Source organism: Anomaloglossus baeobatrachus, unplaced genomic scaffold, assembly GCF_048569485.1.
Source record: "Anomaloglossus baeobatrachus isolate aAnoBae1 unplaced genomic scaffold, aAnoBae1.hap1 Scaffold_398, whole genome shotgun sequence".
In the NCBI taxonomy this organism is placed as follows: domain Eukaryota; kingdom Metazoa; phylum Chordata; class Amphibia; order Anura; family Aromobatidae; genus Anomaloglossus; species Anomaloglossus baeobatrachus.
Window position 1 is genome coordinate 258,279 of NW_027443317.1, and position 22,487 is coordinate 280,765.

At 45.2% G+C, this 22,487-nt stretch overlaps 1 long non-coding RNA gene across 1 annotated transcript; it reads left to right on the forward strand.

The window, feature by feature from the left end:
• The first annotated feature begins 2,867 nt into the window (after positions 1-2,867).
• Positions 2,868-3,417, forward strand: LOC142276402 (uncharacterized). The gene is made up of 3 exons (XR_012739854.1): positions 2,868-3,120; positions 3,253-3,312; positions 3,393-3,417. It is a non-coding gene; the product is annotated as an uncharacterized LOC142276402 (long non-coding RNA).
• The last annotated feature ends 19,070 nt before the right edge of the window (positions 3,418-22,487 follow it).

Consider the following 22,487-nt stretch of genomic DNA (forward strand, 5'->3'; position numbering starts at 1 on the left):
CGGCTTCCAGGTTCTCAACATACACACACACCTTTATACTCACCCAGCGATGCGGTCCCCAGCACTGTCCCTGCTTCCAGCTGCTCACTGCAGTGAATATTCAGTGAGTATAATTACCATCGATAAGGAGCGGGAGGCAGCAGAGCCAGAGACAGCAGCGCTGGAGAGAGGTAAATATAGAAAATCTTTTTATTAAAAAGACCCGTGTTTTCTCTGGTATTTGTCACACTGATGTCACACAGATCACATCAGTGTGCGATCCGTGTGACACCTGTGCTGCCAGAGAAAAAAAGGATAGGTGTGCATGCAGGGCCACGAGGGGTCACACAGTCCGTAACTTACTGTTTGTGTATGAAGGATAGTATATATGCTATATACAGTATTGGTTAAAACTGAGTTAATTATATTAGTCCGGCCCTCTAAAACCATCCCAATTTCTCATGCGGCCCCATGGGAACATTAATTGCCCACCCCTGGCCTACAGGCTACTTTACACACTGCGATATCGGTCCCGATATCGCTACTGTGGGTACCCGACCCCATCTGTTGTGCGGCACGGGCAAATCGCTGCCCGGCACGGGCACAACATCGCCCAGAGCCGTCACCTATACTTACCTGTCCGGCGACGGTGTCTTTCTAAGGGTGGCGGTCCGTGCGGCGTCACAGCCACGTCAATGAACCGCCGCCCAATAGCAGTGGAGGGGCGGAGATGAGCGGGACGTAATATCCCGCTCACCTCCTTCCTTCCGCAATGTGGCCGGGAGGCATGGAAGGGGAGCTTCCTCGTTCCTGTGGCGTCACACGCAGCGATGTGTGCTGCCGCAGGAATGAGGAACAACTTCGTTACTGCTGCATTCACGATTTTTGAGAATGGACACCCATGTCGCCGATTAGCGTTTTTGCACGTTTTTTCAACGATGCAAAATCGCTCATCGGAGTCACACGCAACAGACGGCATCGCTAATGCGGCCGGTTGTGCGTCAAGAATTCCGTGATGCCATCGACTTATATTTGCGATGTCGTAGTGTGTCAAGCCCCCTTTAATGGTGTTGGACGCAGCTTACAGCAATAAAAAGTGGTGTGAGGTTCCCGCAGAAAACATATGGGAACATTGACTGAAAAATCTGAAAAGTTCTGTCTGGTGGAAAAATGAAAGGTATTGAAAAAAATCAGTAAAACAAAAATAATAGAACACATGGGTGCTGAACAAGTTATCGAGGACCTGTCACCCACTCCCCACGCATGCATAAGTGCAGCAATGAATGCAGCATACATACTTTCATAACATGGACATTAACTGTGATATTCTTCCCCGACACTGGTGACCCAGTGATTACAATTGGAAAAACATGGCACAAAATGCCAATGACCAATCATTAAAATAAAAAAAAAAAATCTTAATTTATATAAAATTTACAAAGAATAATAATACAATTGTGTAAAATATGAGGTAGTTTGGCGAGGACCCAAAGGAGGGGATTTATTTCTGAAACATATGAACTAGAAATATACACACACATATGGCTTCTAAACTTGCTCACTCAGATATGCAACGAGATAAGAAGGATAGTCAGATGACTGGACAATGCTCCAAACGCGATTAGAACAAGGTTGTTTGGAAAGCACAGTGTAGTTCAAATGCAATATATTGCAAAGAAAATAATCACATTATACCGAGATATCTAGTGTGCATATCAGAGGGACAAGGTGGCGAAAAAGAGCTAATTATCCTTTGTAAAAGGTATGGTATGCAAACTTGATCATAGGTAAATTTCAGATACCTAAAAACTTCAATGCTCCTGGGGTAATGGGATTATTTACTCTTTGCATATATTAGGATTTGATCAACACTGTGCCAGTCTTTACAAAAACCATTTCGCAATAAACCATGCTGTGTAATCGCGTTTGGAGTATTGTCCATTGACCTGATTATCATTGTTATCTCAGTGCATATCTAAAGAAAATAATTACATTATACCAAGATATCTAGTGTGCATATCAGAGGGTCAAGGTGGCGAAAAGGAGCTAATTATCTAACTTGATCATAGGTAAATTTCGGATACCTCAAAACTTCAATGCTCCTGGGGTATAATGGGTTTATTTTCTCTTTGCATTTGCATCTCTGATTATCATTGTTATCTCGGTGCATATCAGAGTGACATTAGAAGCCTTGAGTACAAGCCATATGTTATACTATTTACAGAACAGAATAAAATAGAATAATTTAAGTGATTGATTTTTGTGCCTTGTTTTTCCAATGAATGCAGCATGTTTGCTGCTTTGAGGCAAGTGGTCCCCATGTGTCTGGTGCCCCTAGAAAAAGGTTTGTCAAACATACGTAAAAAAGCAGGCTATACACGGGCTTTACATGCTACAATATATCTACCGATGTGTCGGCGGGGTCACGTTGTAAGTGATGCACATCCGGCATCGTTAGAGATATTGTAGTCTGTAAAACCTACATGCGATTACGATTAAACGAATAACCGTTCATCGCATACACGTCGTTCAATTACTAAAAATTGAACGTCTGGTTGCTCAATGTTCCCGAGGCAGCACACATCGCAGTGTGTGACACCCCGGGAATGATGAACTGCAACTTACCTGCGTCCCGCTTCTTACGTATGGATGGTCGTATAGAAGGGTAAGTACTTGTGACAGGAACAAAGCATAGGTGCGACACGGTCAACAAATTTCAGTTGTCGCACATAAGATGGGGGCGTGTCACATCACATACGATATCGTATGCAGAATTGTATGGTGTAAAGTAGGCGTAAGCCATAGTGGCCTGGAGTTATGCGCTCAATAAAAGTTTTCTCCTATACCTAGGACCACCTCCAGCTGCACAGGCAGCTCCACCATCTCCACCCTCTCCGGCTGTGGATCCACCATCTCCGCCAGCTCCACCATCTCCTGCTGCGGATCCACCATCCCCGCCGGCTCCACCATCTCCTGCTGCAGATCCACCACCTCCGCCTGCTGCGCCTGCTGGGACACCCTCTCCTTCTCCAACCCCATCACCTGCTGCAACCCCATCTCTTCCTTCAACCCCATCACCACCTTCTACCCTGTCTCCCCATACTTCTCCTTCTAACGATGCCTTCTCCCCCGCATCAGTTGGTGAGTTTTGTGCAGGCTACCCTTCCTGTAATTTATGCACATAACATGGTGTCCCTACAAGTTGTAAAGGATACAGGGATGTTTAAATGATGGTGGGCTGTCGTGTACTAATATTTGATTTGTGTTCCCTAGCCACAGGATCTGGTTGGGCCATCAGCGCCTCAGAGGAAGAAGGTGATGAACCCCAGAACCGTAAGTGGTCAACCAAAAACATATACCTGACAGTTCGATGTTGGAACAAGGATGGTTAACTTTTCCCATTCCCTCCACAGAAATCCCCACACTACAGGACCTGGTGGAATCACAACGGCGTTTGTCAGAAGCCGTCCGGCGTCATGGGGAGATGCTGGAACAGTTTTTGGCAGCCCAACAGCAGGGCCACTAAATGTGAATGTTTGTGATTTAAATGTTTTTTTTTGTTTTGTATGTCACATAAATCTTTCTAGTTTATTTTCGCTGTTGCTTACATTTTTGGACAAAACTTTCAAACAGGGTTTGGGAACCTATTTACTGCCGGGGACCATTTGGAATTTTCTACCAACCAACGGGGGCCACACCAAATTATCAACTTGAACACGACCAGGCTATATTTGTTAAAATAATTAATAAAATCAGCCCCAGAGTGGTGGCTGGAGAGACTGTGATGTTCGGTGAGATGGATCATTTTGATTCTCACCACTACATTTCCATGTTTGTCTTGGTCTGGAGAGGCTGGGGGCATACACAACACAGGAGAAGCTAGGGCATATACATCACAGGAAACACTGAGGCATATACATCCCAGGAGAGGCTGCGTCATATACATCCCTTAAGAGTATGGGGCATATACATCACCCTGAGCAGTAGTTGGCAGCACAAAGAGCACTGTGCCGCCCTGGCAAAACCTGGGTGTTACAGAGGTCTGCATACATGTTATTGATGCTGATTTAACTCTCCCTTGGGGAGGTTCCCACACACAAACACACACCAGCCAATCAGACCCCACTCACCCCCTCCCCACGAAAACAGGAGGACATCAAGACTGTACAGTGGCAACAAGGTTTTTTTTTTTTTCAATGATCTTGACTGTCCAGGGGAGGGTGTGTGTGTGTGTGTGATGTTACCTCTGAGACCACCTGGCTAGTCCAGGGCGTCACATAAGCAGCCCCTGTGTGGGGCTGGGGTGAGTGGTACTCACGGCCTCAGGAATGGGCCAGCCTCTTGTGGGACCCGAAGTGGACCAGGAGAGGGGTGCCAGCTGTCGGGACCCAGTACGGACCAGTGTGAAAAGAAGACACATACCTCGGGCAGGAAAAGATCACCTGAATTACACACACGGGTGTGGGACCCGTCTTCACAGCAGCGGGCCGTTGGCACCTGTTACCAGCAACTTGGTTAATTACTGGACTGGGGTTAGTTATTGGTTTATACTGTGAGTACTCCTGCACCACCCGGTACAAGGCGAGGACTGTACCCGTCACTCTACAAACTACCTCTCCCAATTGGGCCCTGGGACTATAAATCCCCCTACCCGTGGAGGGTATCCCACCTAGCTGCCCCACACCATCAGTCCCGGGCACGGTCCCCAGAGGCAGTGGCGGTGCCACCACCTTATCAACGCAACCCACGGGTGGCGTGACAGACAATTCCCCCTACCTAATCCCCCTCTTTTTTGGGAGCTTGACATTACAGACCGGGTCACGACACCGGGATACCTGCAGAAGTAACCCCTTGGCCAGGATCTCATTTCCCCCCCAATCCCTGGGCAACACAGCAATAGGTGGCAGCACAAAGAGCTGTAGGTGGCATAACACAAACAGCACTGACAGTGACAGCACTAGAAGGCAGCTCGGAGAGCATTAGGTGACAGCACTATAAGGCAGCAGGGAGAGCACTATGTTCCCCACCACAGCTTTAAAACAAAGAACCCACAAAAACATTCTTAATTAAAAAAAAAACACCCACACACACACATTATATATGTGCATCTGTAGAGTTGTGCCATGATGGCGACCCTGACCTCCACCCAGCCCTTTACCCCGTGAATAATGTTATGCAGAATTCATGAAAGCTGTACAAAAGTTTGAAATCAAAGACATTTTTTATTACAATTCCCTAACATTGCTTAAACAACAACAAAAACAGCATAAATATTATAACAAAAAACAAAAACTATAAATTTTGATATTGGTTACTAGAGTCATTTAAATGTTGCCTCTGTGGGCTGAAAAATTGGTTCATTGGGGGGAACATGGGATACTGTGCGGGGGGGTCATGCTGGAGGTGCGGTCGAGGCTCCATCCTCATCCATGGCACTTGGTTCCATGAAGAGTGTTGTTGATGATCTACTTCGCACACTTTTGAGGAGTCTGTCAGTTTCCCCAATGCCACCTTGTTGAGGGCCTCCAGCATGACCCTTTCGACATGACCTCTTTGTTTGTCATCCAGCTTACGGAGTCTTTCATCCGTAAGCTGGGCAAATCCGCAAATGGATGGTCTGCTGTGCTGCTCCAGGATTTTCTTCGCCATATCCATAAGGTCTGTTGATGATGTGTTGTTCGGCTGCCTCTTACGGGTTGAGGAGATCCGCCGCGGTAATGGAGCTTCTGCGGTCTCCTCGGAAGTCCCGGCAATTTCATCATCACCACCTGTCGCTATTGGCCCAGCTTCACAACGATCCTGCGGAACAATAAAAATGATGTTAAACTCAGATATCATGAGCAACAGGCACAGGGATACACATGCACTGGAAACTAATGGGAGGGGCAGACTAGTACTACAAGATATGAAATGTCATTACATGGTATGAAAATAGAGTGTGGAGAAACTAGTAAAGGAGTATACTTATCTGAACTGGAAGGGATACATTTTGAAATCTGCAACAGTAATCATAGAAAACCGTAGTAACTATTTTCAATTAAATAATGCCATGTACATCAAAAGTTTCACAAAGGTACTTACATCTCCAACTGTGGTGTCAGACCGGACCTCAGGCTGTGTTCCGGGACCAAAGGACAGCGATGTTATTGTACGTGGTACCTCTTGGTCTCTTATGAAGGCCAGCAAATCGTAGTACCAAAGCTTTGGAACGTAAAGTTCCTCCGTTCCGGCACCAGATTTGCTGGCCTTCTCCACCTTATTTAGTTCCTTTTTATAAACGGTGCGAAGACCCTGGATTTTCTTTCGCACAATCTCAGTTGTAATGGTCTAAGTAGGGTTATGCCTCTGGAACAATTCAACAAGCTGCTCATAGGCCTGCTTTTTCTTGTATCGATTGCTATAATCGACAGACTTAATCTTCCACAAACAAGGCAGGGATCGATACATATCAATCATCTCCCTTATAAATTCTTGTTTGTTGGAAGACATCTGAAAAAAAAGGAAATTAATGTATTACTACATTGTTATAAACTAAGCACAAGAATATAGCTGCTATAATACTGCCACCTACGTACAACTACTTTAATACTGCTCCTATGTCCAATAATATAACTACTATAATACGGCCCCCTATGTACAAGAATATAACTACTATCATACTGCCCCCTATATACAAGAATTTAACTACTATAATACTGCCCCTATGCACAAGAATATAACTACTATAATACTGCCCCTATGTACAAAAATATAACTACTATAATACTGCCCCTATGTACAAGAACATAACTATATGTACAGCGGTATTGAATATATAAATATATATACATATATACCTATATATATATATATATATATATATATATATATATATATATATATATATATGTAGAAAATAGCTATATGTTCAAGAATATAATTGCTATAATACTGGCCCCATAGATATATTTATTTTTATATATATATATATATATATATATATATATATATATATATATATATATATATATATTCCTATGTACAGGAATAGAAAAGCTATAATACTTCCCCCTATGTACATAGATAAATATAACTATAATACTGCCCCAATATACAAGAATACAGTTGCTATATTAATGTCACGATGTACTAGAATATTGGTATAATACTGCCCAAAATTACTTACCTTTAAGTCAGGAGAATATTAAAAATCCAAGACGAAATCAACAAATTGAAAGAATCACTGCAGCAAACTGCGTTCTGAAAAAGCTCAGGTAGAGTGAATGGAAGCGCTACTGCGTCGTCTTTTGTTTGATACGGTCACCCAATCAGGCGACGCTGTAGTGATGACCAATCGGAACAGAGGGGCGTGAAGAAAGACAACGCAAAGCGCTGTAGCGATCACCAATAGGAACAGAGGGGCGTGAAAAGAGATAACGCAAACCGTATCTAGGGGTTAAAACCACACCTCTGACTCGTCGTGCAATGACATGTCTGAAACCACACAACGACCGTCGACGTCGCTATGATCTCTGCTCCGTCGCTGCTTTATTTAGCATGTTTGACAGCTTACTAACGATTATCTATGGTCGCTGCAACGTCACAGAATATGGTGACGTTGCAGCGACGTCGTTGTCGTCGTCGTTATGTGTGACACCAGCTTTAGAGATGTTAATAGGTTTGTCAGGAATCTCACAATAAAAAGACATTTTTCCAATACTGATGCGGACAATACTGATAGGCCCAACTCACCTGATCCTCCGACCAACAATTCTACTCATGTCCCCCTATTTTGGAATTTGAGGGAACAGATTGCGGTTACGCACTTACAAGAACTAAGTGACACCTGTACGGGTATATCTGAACCTTCTCCTTTTGTCAATAAGAACCCGAGTTTTTATCCTATTGCCTCCAGGGTTCCTGTTATGGACACGTTCCAGGACCTTATAGAATCGGAGGTCAGAAATATACTCTTGATGAAACCCCAGATTCAGGACAATTTGTCATCCTCTGAAAAAAGAGCACTTAAAGATCTGAAGGACAATAGTCACATTGTGGTCCGGGGGGCGGACAAGGGGGGCTCAGTAGTAGTGCTGGACAGCAAACTGTATGAAAGAGAGATTAATACCATATTGAGTGATAAATCCACTTACAGGCAATTGCCTTGCGATCCCACATCTGATTTTTCCTCAAAGTTACGGGTCCTCTTCTCACAAGGTTTTCAATGGGGAGTTCTTAATGAAAAGGTCCACGAATATCTTTTTGTCGACTCTCTGGTGTGTCTCATTTTTCAAGGCCTTCCCAAGGTCCATAAGGGCACTTTCCCTCCCCCATTGAGACCCATAGTAGCCAGCACTGGGTCTCTAACCAGCAATCTGAGTGACTGGCTAGATCATTATATCCAGCCGCTCATGAAACGTACTATTGGTCATATTAGAGACACAAAGAGTCTCTTACAGGATTTGGAGATGTCCTGGACGAGTGGTTCTTTTTGGATAATAAGCGACGTGGTCTCATTATATCCTAGCATACCGTATAGGGAAGCCTTACAGGCTCTGTATTTTCATCTAAATAAATACAGCTCATTTGACGATGTCCTCAAAGAATTCATTCTCATGACAACAGGTTTTCTGTTGACCCACAATTTTTTCCAGTTTAACTTAACATTTTATCTCCAGATAGCCGGTTGTCCTATGGGGGCATGTTTTTCATGTGCATTGGCTAATATTTACATGGCCTACTGGGAAGAGAAATATATCTATACAAGTGATAATCCATTGTTGCATACCATTATTTGGTATGCAAGATATATTGATGATCAAGTTATGATATGTAATACAGGAGATTTTGATATCCCCCAGGAGGCCATGGAAGCCGTCAATGCACATTTTAACAACAACCCTCTCAATTTGAGATTTACCATGAACCTATATATGGACTCAGCTCCCTTCCTGGACATCCTGCTATCTGGCGACCCCTTGACTGGTTCCATTCATTCTGTTCTGTATAGGAAGCCTATTTGTGGCAATACCTCTCTCCATGCGAGTAGCTGTCACATGCCCCACACCTTACAGAATTTACCTGTGGGTGAGCTCTTACGAGCGAAGCGTTTATGCTCATCTGAAGCTTCCTATCGTTGTGAAGCTGTCCGCATTAGAGAGAGACTCAGTGGGAGGGGGTATCCTGATCGGACTTTGAACAGGGCCTCTTCTATTGTTGAGAATAGGACCAGAACCAATCGGTTGCGGATGCCCTGGAAAGACCCATCTCAGAGGAGGAGTACTGGGCTGCAATTAAAAATTCCCCCACTGGTAAGGCCCCTGGCCCAGATGGCTTCCCCCTGCTTTACTACAAAAAGATGGGCTCCATGCTGCTCCCCCATTTCTCTCTGCCTTTAACAATATCTCACTCTCCGAAAAGGTCCACTTGCCGAGAGACTCTTTGGCCGCTAATATAGTAGTCATCCCTAAAGAGAGTAAAGACCCTACCTCTTGTTCTAGTTACCGACCCATCTCCCTCCTCAACACAGACTTGAAGCTCTTCACCAGAATATTATCAGAGAGACTCTCTCCATTGCTGGGGGGGATTGTCAACCCGGACCAGGCTGGGTTCATGATGGGAAGGGAAGCGAGGGACAACACCACTAAGGCGCTGAACTTAATCCACAGGGCTAATTCGGAAGGGTTGCCCCTGATGCTCCTGTCGACCGACGCAGAAAAAGCGTTCGACAGAGTCAATTGGATATTCATGGAGGAGGTTCTGCGGGAGGTGGGGTTGGGGAGGATGATGCTCAGGTGGATATGCTCTCTGTATAGTAACCCCTCTGCCGCGGTCAGGGTGAACGGTCTGGGTGAACGGTCTCCTTTCAGATAGATTTCCCATTCTTAACGGCACAAGGCAGGGATGCCCCCTCTCACCCCTGATCTTTATCCTGACCCTGGAACCCCTGCTTAGCCGAATTAGAGGTAACATTGACAGGAATGATACCAGGCCACATAGGTTTGAGCTCTAAGCCTGAGCCATAACCACGATTTTCAGGTGTTTCAAGCCTCCCCTGATGAGCAGTCGTTGTGAAACGCGTCGGAAGTCACCTGCTTGATGGATATTAGGGTCAGCCACAACAGGGCCAGCTGTGGACTGCCCTTGTAAGGGCGGGAGTTTTTGTGGATTATCTTAGGGTCAGTTGTATCCCAGACAGGGCCAGTGACCAAGCCACTGCTCCCCAAGTGCCGGTAGTTGGACTAAGCAGCACTGGAGAAGGACGACACCTCACCGACAAAAAGACTGGGTGAGATGGTTCCACTTTAAGTGGTCCTAATATTGCACTGTATATGACATCCTATTGTCCCTGACCCCTGCCGTTGTTTGTATAGAGCATGGTACAGGTATTATGAGGTCATTATTTCCTGGGCACCGCATGTCATGGTGCATATGTTTGGTTGTCCCCTGATAGAGCGTATCACACTAGCTTAGCTCTATAGTGGGACATTCACACTATTTTTGGTCTGGTGTTGATGACGCTGAGTGACAACATTCTGTCTGTTGAGTGGCATGCTACTTCTTGTGTATACATTTATCTTTGAAGGCTGCACTTACACAGCATCTGTCTAATCAGCGATACCACATCAGCTTTTTGTGTGTTGAAAAACTCATTACATCTCCGGTGTTGTTCATCTAGGTGAACGTTACCCGTTCCCCTTTTTCTGTAAATGATGGTGCCATAGATACACGCAGCACACATTGGTCCCATCATTTCCAGGTTTTAAATGGTGTTTGGATCACAGTTTGTATATTTATTTTAAATAACCCAATTAAAGGTTAAGTTTTATTATCACATGTTGCTAGATCTATATAAGTTGTACATGTTGGAATTCTTTTCTAATACCTACTGGTTCTGAATTGGTGCTATATTCATAACATTGACATTTCCGGCCCTATAGTTGCTGGTTCCACCTACAAAATTGCGGCGTACGCGGACGACTTACTTTTCTTTATTACCAACCCTCGGGTCTCCCTGCCCAATCTACTGAGAGAGCTGGAAACATACTCCTCTCTTTCTAATTTTAGAATTAACATGTCAAAATCGGAGGCTATGAATGTATCTCTCCCCCAAGATCATGTTATTTCGCTACAATCTGCGTTCGGGTTTAAGTGGGCTAATCACTCTCTGAGGTACCTGGGGGTCCAGCTGGCAGCGGACACTAGCCAACTATATAAGCTGAATTATCTCCCTCTCCTGCAGTCCATTAGAACAGACTGCGCAAATTGGGCGAGGGGCCTTTTCACATGGTTTGGGAGATGTGCAATATTGAAGATGAATATATTACCACGACTTCTATACCTCTTCCAGGCCCTGCCAATTAAGATCCCGAGCTCTTTCTTCAAGGAATTGGCCTCACTATATACTAAATTTATCTGGGCGAATAAGCCGGCGAGACTTTCCCGTTCCCTACTGTGCAGACCTAAGTGTAGGGGAGGGCTGGGAATACCTGATATGAAAAAATATTACTGGGCCACACATATGGTTAGGGTTCTGGATTGGTGCCACCACTCTAGGATGAAACCATGGGTCGCCCTGGAACAGAGCTTCTCGGAGGTACATTTACCGGCCATGCCTTGGGTCGCAAGCTTTTTCCCGTCTACTTTGAGATCTCACCCCACTATTGGCGCTACTCTGGAATGCTGTTCGAGGGGCGAGGTTCGGCGCCTCCTCCTGCCGTTGCCTTCCCCCATGTCACCAATTATAGGAGATCCGGATTTCCGTCCTGGCCTCTTGGACCCAGTTTTTCGGAGCTGGGTACAGGGGGGCAGATTCAGAGCTTACCAGCTGGGAGGGGAGGGTGACTGGCTATCTCTTTCGGATATTTGTGGTCTCCTGCCTCCGGACCCCCTGGGGAGATGGAGGGCCATGCAGTTGAGGCATTTCATGAGCTCCCTTCCCTGCTTCGCCCGGTATGCTGGGCCTCCCACAAGATTCGAGAAATTGTGCTTGGGAGAGGGGGCCCTGCGGCACTCACTTTCCCTGGCATACAATTTGCTATCAGACCCGGGAGATTTGCCCACCCCGGTCTATTTGCGGCAGTGGGAAAGGGACCTTGGGACGGCTCTATCTGACACGCAACGAAACAACGTCCTAATGATGGCACATAAAACCTCGATCAGTTCCAGACTGTTGGAGGCCAACTTCAAACTGCTGACTAGGTGGTATAGAGTCCTGACCAGACTTCATAGGATATTCCCCTCAGTTGACCCCGTTTGCTGGAGGTGTGGCTCGGGGGAGGGTGATTACGTGCACATCTTTTGGTCCTGCCCTTCCTTGCAACGGTTTTGGTCAGAAGTGAGGGAGGTAATTAGACTGGTGACCGGCACGGTTGAGACATTGGGTTCGGAACTGTTTATCTTACAGCTTTTGGAACTCCCGGCTCCTAGATACAAGCGCTCTTTGCTTAGATTTCTGGTAATGGCTGCCAGGTCTTGCATCCCGCTTGGCTGGAAGTCTTCTACCACCCCCACACTGGCACAGTGGGTTTCAAGGGTTAACGACCTAAGGCACATGGAGGACTTGACATCCTCTCTCAATGACAGACAGGAAGATTTTCATAGGACTTGGTTCCCATGGTTGGAGTTCACTCACTCGGTGGAATACGCCAGATTACTCTCTGTTCCACGGCTGCTGTGAGGCTCTGGGGAAACACTCTCCCCCCCCTTTTTTTTTTTTTTTTTCTCTCCTCTCCCCCTTTCCTCTTTTTTCTTCTCTCGCTCTCCCTTCTTCTCACTTCTTTGTCCCCTATCTTCCCCTATTCTCCCCTCCCCCCCTATTCCCCTTTAGCTCTTTCTCTTAACCTGTTCTAAACTCTTTTCGGGCTTTGCTCTCTTTCTATGTTCTGTATTCCACCCTTGTTGGGTTGGTTCATAAAAGGATTAAATTGGGCCTGACTCGAGCAGTTGCAGCGACTAGATATGTACAGGGGTGCGGAAGGGTGGGCTACATGTCAATGTTAAATATTTGAAATCTGTTATTCTGTTCTTTGTGGAGCAGGTGTTACTTTGTATGTTCTCGAGTCGGTCATTAAAATAAAGAATTTAAAAAAAAAAAAAGAACCAATCGGTTGGAAGATCACCCTGTTTCCTCAGTATCTAGAAATCGTGTGACTTTTTCAACACCATTTAGCACTGATTTTTTTCAAATTAAACAGACCATCCAGCGTTTTATCCCCCTTTTACGTCAGGACCCCATACTAAATTCAGTTCTTCAGCCGGGGGTCAATATAGTAGCCAAGAGAGCTCGTACCATTGGGAACCTTGTGGCACCCAGCATGTTCACATCTAAGAAATGTAACAGAACCTGGCTCAGTGTCTCTGGGTCTTATAAATGTGGGTCCGGCCGATGGGGCCTTTGCAGGTTCATGCACAATACCAAATCCCTATTAGGGAATAATGGAGAAAGCTTTGTAATTCGATCGTTTATTAATTGTGCTTCTGCACATGTGGTCTATGTGGCAACGTGCACACTATGCCGCAAGGGCTATGTCGGCTGCACCTCTAGAGCACTTAGAACCAGGATCTCTGAGCACGTCCGCATACCTTCAGCAGCTCATGACAGGACCTCCTTAAGCTATGTTGCATTGGTGAAGAAACGCTCCTTATCTGGTCTGACCAGGCACTACATTGAATGTCATTCAGCGGATTTTTCTTCCTTAGTGATCACGGGTATAGAGTCTGTTCCCAGACCACCTCGTGGGGGGGACTGGTTCCAAGCCCTGCTTTTGGCAGAGGCAAAATGGATTTTGAAGCTAAATACAAGATACCCAGGTGGCTTTAACTATCGCTCCGATTTGCGATTTATTTTTTAGATCGATAGATATAGAATAATTTCTGATCCGTTTTCTGACATTCAATGAGGTGCTTTTATGCTTATGTGTTTGTTCTAGTCATTCTTTGATGAAATTCATCCATTCCTGCACGGATGCCATAATTCGGACATATTGTAATGAGCATTCCTTCAGTCAAGCTCCACACATGTTTCATCCTGATGTATATATATTTTTTTTTTATGGTCTTTTTATCGTCAGACGATATGCACATATTGGAGCTTGCTTATTTATATTGAACAAGTCCTCTCCCCCCCCCTGTTTTTCACTGGAGGAGCTGCTTTTTGATATACTTTGCAAATATTGTTGAGAACCTTATAAATTTATATTTTATTTAACTTGTGATCTCCATATAATTTACTTATCAACCTAGGGTTGGGTCCTTTGGTAACTAACCCACATAATCTAATTTCATTTTTAGCTCTATCTGTATCATGAAATTTTTCGTTTCTATTCTTATGAATATATAGGGGCTTGTATTTGCAGCCCTATTGCAATTTCAGGTCAGCTCCTCTATTGAAATGATTATTAACATATGAATGAATGTTTTATGGTTTATCACGCACTATTTACTAAGGATTATATTGACCCAGTATGATGTTCCTTTTGTCCATATGCACGGCGATGTTCACCTGTTTTTTCATGCAATCATGACATCCCGCCCCTCCCTTCCGCCCATCCAGCGGGTCAGTCTATTTTAGTAATGTTGTGGTATACATGGAACACTTATGATTAAGGACTCTTTCTGTTTTTATGGTGTAGTCCGAAACGCGCAAAGTTTCCATGTATTGATTTATACCTCGGCCTTCACGATGCTTTTAATATTTCCAATAAAGATTACGGAGATTTTATCTTAAAGAAGAATCAGTGCCGGATCATCCTTTTCTTCTCTGCCTTCTTCCACAAACCGGTCGGGACTTACCGGCGGATCCGAGGCACCCGCAAGGTCTAGCAGTCCGGGCAACAGGTGAGCTGAAGAATCCCTTTTCCTTTACCCATTCTAGGCTTATCCCCAGCCTGTGCTAGTGTGCTCTGGTGGACGGAGCAAGCAGCACGCTGCGATAAAGGCACAGAAAAGCTGCAGCAGGTTTACCAGCCTCCCGAAACTGTGCTGTGTGTGTGACTCCCCCCCCCTCACTGTGAGTACTCAACCAATTGCTGCCCCCCCCCGCTCAGTGCTGTGTACCCCCTAGTGCTGTGTGCACCCCTTCGTGCTGTGTGTACCCCCTCGTGCTGTGTACCCCCCAATGCTGTGTGTACTCCCTAATGCTGTGTGTATCCCCTAGTGCTGTGTGTACCCCCTAGTGCTGTGTGTACCCCCTAATGCTGTGTGTACCCCCTAGTACAGTAAGTACCCCCTAATGCTGTGTGTACCCCTTAATGCTGTGTGTACCTCCTAATGCTGTGTACCCCCTTGTGCTGTGTGTACCCCCCAGTGCTGTGTACCTCCTAGTACAGTGTGTACCGCCAGTGCTGTGTACCCCCTCATGCTGTGTGTACCCCCCAGTGCTGTGTACCTCCTAGTACAGTGTGTACCCCCCAGTGCTGTGTACCTCCTAGTACAGTGTGTACCCCCTAATGCTGTGTGTATTCCCTTGTGCTGTGTGTATCCCCTAATGCTGTGTGTTCCCCCTAATGCAGTGTACCCCCTAATGCTGTGTACACCCCAGTGCTGTGTACTCCCTAGTACAGTGTGTACACCCTAAGCACGGTGTAACCCCTCACTGCTGTCCGTGCCCCCCTAGTGCTGTCTGTACCCCCTGGGTGATGTCTACGCCCCCCCAGTGCTGTCCGCACCACCTAATGCTGTCCATGCTGCACCCAGTGCTGTCCATGCCACGGTGAGTGCTGTCTGTGCCCCCCTTATGCTATCCATGCTCCCCAGTGCTGTGTGTCACCCCTCAGTACTGTGTACCTCCCAGTGCTCTTAACTCGCTACTGCTGTCTGTACCCTCCCACTGCTTTCTATGCCCCCCAGTCTGTGCCCTCTTGTTGATGTCTATGTTCCACCAGACCTGTCTGTCTCCCTAGTGATGCCACCTAGTGCTGTCCATGCTGCCACCCAGTGCAGTCCGTGCTGCCACCCAGTGCAGTCCGTGCTTCCACCCAGTGCAGTCCGTGCTGCCACCCAGTGCTGTCCCTGTCCCCAGTCATGTCTGTGCCACTGCCAGGGCTGTCCATGCCCCCTACTGATGTATATGCCCCAGCCCCTCCTGTGATATAAACTCCCAGTGTCTCCTGTAATTTATGCACCCCTGCCCCTCCTGTGATGTTTATGCCCCCAGCATCTCCAGACAGAGACAAACCTGGAAAAGCAGCTGTGAGAAACAAGATGATCAATATCACCAAACATCACAATTGCACCAAAGAGAAGCAGCTCCTGCCCCCACAGTAGGGGTGAGTTAATTAATTGTTTGACCAAATATAGCAGGGTTATTTTTCAGGTTGATAATGTTGTGCGGCCCCCAAAGGTTAGTACGAAATTCCAAATGGCCCCTGCCAGTAAAAAGGTTCCCCACCCCTGCAGTAAGTGATAGACATACAAAAACACATTAAAAATATAGTGTTACAGTTGTGAGGTAGCGACCACCAATGTTGTGGATGGTCGCTATGTGTTGCAGTGGAGAAGGATTCCCTGCCCTATTGAACTGAAGATGTGACTGTGGGACCTGTAGTTTCACAGGACTTGGGTTGTAATTAAGGGTTAGCTTCCCTTTAAACTATGGGCGGCGTGATGGACAGGGCTGGAGAATCACATACCTCCACCTGTGGGTGTGTCCGGTTGGGTTTAAGAGACTGTTAGTTTTAGAGACAGAAAAAAGTCTGAGTGTGCTGCACATGGAGATTGTGTGCTGCACATGGAGATTGTGTGCTGCACATGGAGATTGTGTGCTGCACATGGAGATTGTGTGCTGCACATGGAGATTGTGTGCTGGAGGTCTCAGTCTGTGTGAAGACTGAAGAGAGACTTCTGGAAATCAGTCCAAGTGAGGACTGGGGATAAAACTGCAGCCTGGCTGGAGGCTGCAGGAAGGAACCACAGTGAGTGGTGTTCGCTGGCAGGAGCCAGAGTGTGGAGACTCCACTATGGACATTTAATTGGACTGGAAGCCCACGGTATGTTATATTTTCCTTTAAGCCAGGAGAGGCTTTGTTACATTTTGTTTAGCAGTTTATGTTGAGTCTATTAAATAAACTGCTGGGTTTTATAAGAGACAGTGATACCTGTGTTGCCTAAGCTACCTAATACCGCTGCAAGCGAGTGAAACCCCCAAGTTTCGGTAAGCAACGTTATACAGTGTACAAAACACACAAGGATGCAGAGGGTTAACACGCTGTAAGTTGGGTTAAATTATACAAACCCTAGGAGTATAGTGAACAGATAAAGCCTAATTGGCTATTCCTTTGGATTTGGATGTAGATAATAACAGAGGTAACAGTAATAGGGCTGTCGAAATTTACAAGATGATGGTCGCGGTGTAAGTAAAGTGCAACGGCTGGCTGTAAATATATATATATATATATATATATATATATATATATATAGTTCCGGAATTGCGACAGTGCAGACCTTCATTGGACCTGTGGGCTGACTAATAAAGTGTACATGTGCACTCAAAATTCATCGGTATAGACCTGTATGTTCCCAAATGCTGGTATCCCCATCATTGATGGGTCCATACCCAGGGACTCAACACGTGAATTTCACATATAATAGTGAGAGAATGATAGTAAAATTCTGTAGTAAATATTATATCTCATCACTATAGAAACAGGACTAAATGGTAATCTCAGCAGCCACAACTCTGCCTAATGGCTGAAATACTAATAAACGCACTGAGTAGTGGAAAATACCAAAGGCAGAAAGAGTGTGCAGGAGAGTAGAAGGCACCTTGCATTAAATTCAAAAGAGCTTGTTGCATTACCTGGTGGTATATGGGGCTGGTTCTGAAGGCAAGAGTAAACCTCCTTAAAGACTATTTTTATAAAGGAACATTTCTCCTTTCCACACCCTTGGTGACCGATTCCATGTTCTGTATGTCTTTTTGTACTGTTTTGTATTTGTTCTTTTAACCTTTACCAATAAAAACTTAATATTTTCAATCATAATTGTGCCTTATCTCCTTTCCTCCTCTTTTGATATGCCTTTCGGAGTTGGCATTACCCCCGAGGGATGCTATTGTGTTATCTCCTCGGTGTATTAATCATGGCCAAATTTATGTGTTTAATCCTTATATGATGTGTTTGCTTAATGGCGGCCGCTTGCAGTCTGACGCCGGCGCATGCGCGCTACTGTCCACCGACCCCAACGGGGAAGCGCCGCGCGTCAACGGTGCCAGCACATGCGCAGTGGCTATAGAAGCCAGTGCACATACGCAGCCCTAATGACAGCGGGCAGGTGGAGGACAGCGGGCACGCGCACCAGACTGCAGTAAGCAACTTACGTCACATTCCCATATGCTGCACTATAATATGCGCTTGCTTACTTGCTAATCACTATGCATGATATGCAAAGTTGAAGCGACCAAATGGTCATGGAAACCTATAAATTTATAAATTCCAAGTATGCCATACATAACGATTGAGACATATGGTAATTCATAACATGCATCAGGTCGTGCAATATTGAGAGAATATCCACGTCAGGAATATGAATCCATTAGAGTGGGTTCTTCACATACAAGGTGATCCTTAGAGTTGGTAGAAGTATACTGTAAACAAATACACTAATTAAAACCGATTAAAAACAATACAGGAAAACAGTGGAAGAGATCAATCAAATATAATGTACTAAATTGCATAAATGATCGTTGCTGCGCAGAGAGCCAGATGGATTAATTGGGGACTATAGAGCTAGTACACAGGCATTTTTTTAGGGGAAAGAGAGTCCAACTTATAAGAAACAAGCAAATTAATTGGTTTCATTCAATCCCATAGTTTCCAATAGTGTAATCCATTTGTATTCTTGCTGTAATAGTTTCTTATTTATATTGCCGCCTCGAATCCCTACGGACACATGTTCAATCCCCCTTACCTTAAAGGTACAGGGATCACTATCATGTTTTAATTTGAAATGTCGAGGGATCGTTTTCAATTCCTCCAAATTGGAGATGGTTTTTGAAGCGACAATGTCGCGTACGTGTTCCCTTGTCCTGACTCTTAGTTGGCGTGATATCAGCCCCATATAAAAATGTGGCCACAACCACACATCGCATAGTATATCACCTGCGTGGTGGATCAGGTGGATACTGGCGACTTTCAAATTCTTTGTCTCCCCATGATGACCTAAAGGTCTTAGTCCTGCACATATTGGTGCATGCCCTACATCCACCACAGGGGTATCTAGTATATACTTTTTTAGGATTGGTTTGGTCTGGAGAACTGGCCACTGGCCAATGGCGCCAATTTGTCGCTAATTATTTCTGTGTTTTTCACAGCATCCAGTAATAAGAATAAAATGGATTATGAAGTCAGAGAAAAGTTAATTGCTTTCAAAAATGAACGCAGTGTTCAGTGATGAGCCCATATTGGTGTCTACGGAAAGCAGTGGAGAGATGCAAAATAGTATAGATCGATATAAGGAGTTGCTGTGCAAGAGAACCAGAATCTGGTGGAATAGGGCATTTTTAGAAAAATATCTGGAGAAAAACCTCATACCACGGAGACTTAAGGGCACTTTACACTCTGCGATATCGGTATCGATATCGCTAGCGATTGTACCCACCTCCGTCGGTTATGCAACACGGGCAAATCGCTGCCCATGTCGCACAACATTGCTTACATCCGTCACACGCACTTACCTGCCTAGCGACGTCGCTGTGACCAGCGAACCGCCTCCTTTCTAAGGGGGCGGTTCATTTGGCGTCATAGCGCCCAATAGTAGAGGAGGGGTGGAGTTGAGCGGGCCGAACATCCCGCCCACCTCCTTCCTTCCTCATTGCCGGTGGGACGCTGATACGGTGAGTTTCCTCGTTCCTGCGGTGTCACACATAGCGATGTGTGCTGCCGCAGGAATGACAAACAACCTCGTTACTCACCTGACAACAATATTTGGTGTTTGGACGACCTCTCCAAAACCAACAATTTTTACCACTTTTGCAATTGTTGAAGGTCGCTCGTACATGTTACACGCTGCGATGTCGCTAACGATGCCGGATGTGCTTCACAAACACCATGACCCCGACGATAAATCGTTAGTGATATCGCAGCATGTAAAGCACCCTTTATAGTGCAGGTCTTTCCAGCCTTCAAGGAGCCGGATGATTAATTTAGGAATAGGTGGGAACAGGCGGCTACCACCTGCTCTAGAGAGTTCATGGAGCTGCTAGTACAACTAAATAAACAGTCAGTGACATGGATACAGAAATTGAACAAATACAGAAAAAGCTACAGGATGGCCTATCCAGTGATGCGCTGGTAAGACTAAATTCTGAGATTGAAGATGAATCCATTAAGTGGGAAAAAGAGGTAAGCGATGTTAAAATCAAAAAGTTTCAGAGAGATACTATGGATCACAACCAAAATAACATCTATAGATGGCATAGGAGACAGCGGGGTAAATGGAAGAACGCTGGATCAAGATCAGGGTCGTTTGCTTCCTGCACGTCCAATGAAGTTCAACGAACCAAGAATCAGGGTCTGGGAGTGGCATGACCTTGCGATCCACGGACAAGAGACAGAACAACTCTAGTAAAAGCATGCCCTCGGGATCATATAGGAAGAGTCACAAGAAAAATGATACGAACAAATTACAGGTGATTAACTTATCAGAACATGTATTGACTTATAATAAAAAAAAAAGTTGTTTGAGAGGGGGCTAACCTTTGCACCCACTAATGGCTTTAATCTTTTCACAGTTATAAAAGATGTTAATCTTTTATCAAGGAAATTTATTCTTAAAAAGCTGCATTATAAAAACAGCGATGACCATACGACCATGTCAGACTCTATAATAGAAGAAGCCTGGAGAAATTTGAATTTTTTGTTGGACGAGCAGGATGGAACGACCCAAGGTAAATACCCCAGGCATTTATATCCCAGATCGGTAACATTTCCCCCGATGTCGGCATCTCCTGCGGTGGAGATCTTCACTGATCTGGTTATCCATGATCTCAAGAGGATCTCTACTGCATGACTGAGTGACAACCTTACTCAGGGAGATCGAACAGCACTTTGTGAATTACAGTCGCTCGATGACCTTGTCATCAAACCAGCCGACAAAGGGGGAAACATTGTCCTATGGCCCAAAAAGATGTATGAGAAGGAGGCACAGAAACAGTTGAGGGATAGAATCACATATATAAAATTATCCAAAAATCCTATGTCATCATATTCTGCTGAATTAGGTCTGATACTATATGGCAGGGCATTATCCCTAAAAAAAAAATAATCTATGACGGTCTAATATTTAAATACCCTAAGACACCAACCACTTACTTCATCCCTAAAATCCACAAAAATGCCACCGAACCCCCGGGCAGACCTATCGTGTCTGGGTTGGAAGGCCTTTATGACCCGGTGTGCAAATTTGTGGATTTTTGTTTGCAACCACTGGCAGAAGCTCTCCCATCATACGTCCGTGACACCACGTACGTATTAACCAGAATTAACGGGATACATTTGGAGGATGATATGTACCTCGTGACTGCAGATATAGAGTCACTCTATACTTGCATTGATCATCAGCAGGGGTTGGAGGCGGCCCGCTTTTTTCTCGTGAACAGCAACTTGGATGGTCGCACATGTGAGTTGGTCCTTGGGCTGCTTGAGTTCATCCTAACGCATATTTTTTTTTCCTTTTAAAGAGCAATTTTATCTACAGCGGAGGGGTACTGCAAAGGGGGCGGCCTGTGCGCCTTCATTTGCAAACCTCTTTCTTGGGTTTTGGGAAAGTGGTTTGCGGGGGGGCGAGGACGCGTGGGCTGTAGACCATATACCCCTCTGGCCATGATACATTGACGATATTTTATTTATTTGGCAAGGCAGTGAGGATGGGCTTAGGCAGTTCATGGGCCAACTCAATGTGAATGATTTTAACATCAGGCGGACCTATGTGTATAGCAGGGAGGTGGTGGACTTCCTGGACATCAAGATCGATATTGACAGCAACCGACAGCTACAGTCAGACTTATTCAGGAAGCCCACCGCAATCAATTCCCTGTTGCATGCAGAGTCTAGCCACCATTACGTCACTATCAAATCTATCCCAGTTGGGCAGTTTATGAGAACGAAGCGGATTTGCTCAACCCCACAGAAATTTCAAGCTGATATATTGAGAAAGAGATTTCAGTCATGAGAGTACAGCAACAGATCCATAAAGGAAGGGTATAATAGGGTGAAGAAGTTCACATGAGAAACTTTACTCCAGTCCTCCAATGGAGTATCCAAGGACAACAATAATGTCAGATTCATCACAACATATAATTCACAATGTGAAGAGGTGAAAAGAAGTTTGCAGCGCCATTGGCCAGTTCTCCAGACCGAACCAATCCTGAAAAAGTATATACTAGATTACCTCCAGATGACCTATAGGAGAAGCAAAAATCTCAAAGATATATTGGTTAGAAGCCACTACGTGGCGACTACCAATACGCCCTTTGACACAGGGTCACCGGTTAAGGGGTGTTACCCCTGTGGTGGATGTAGGGCATGCGCCAA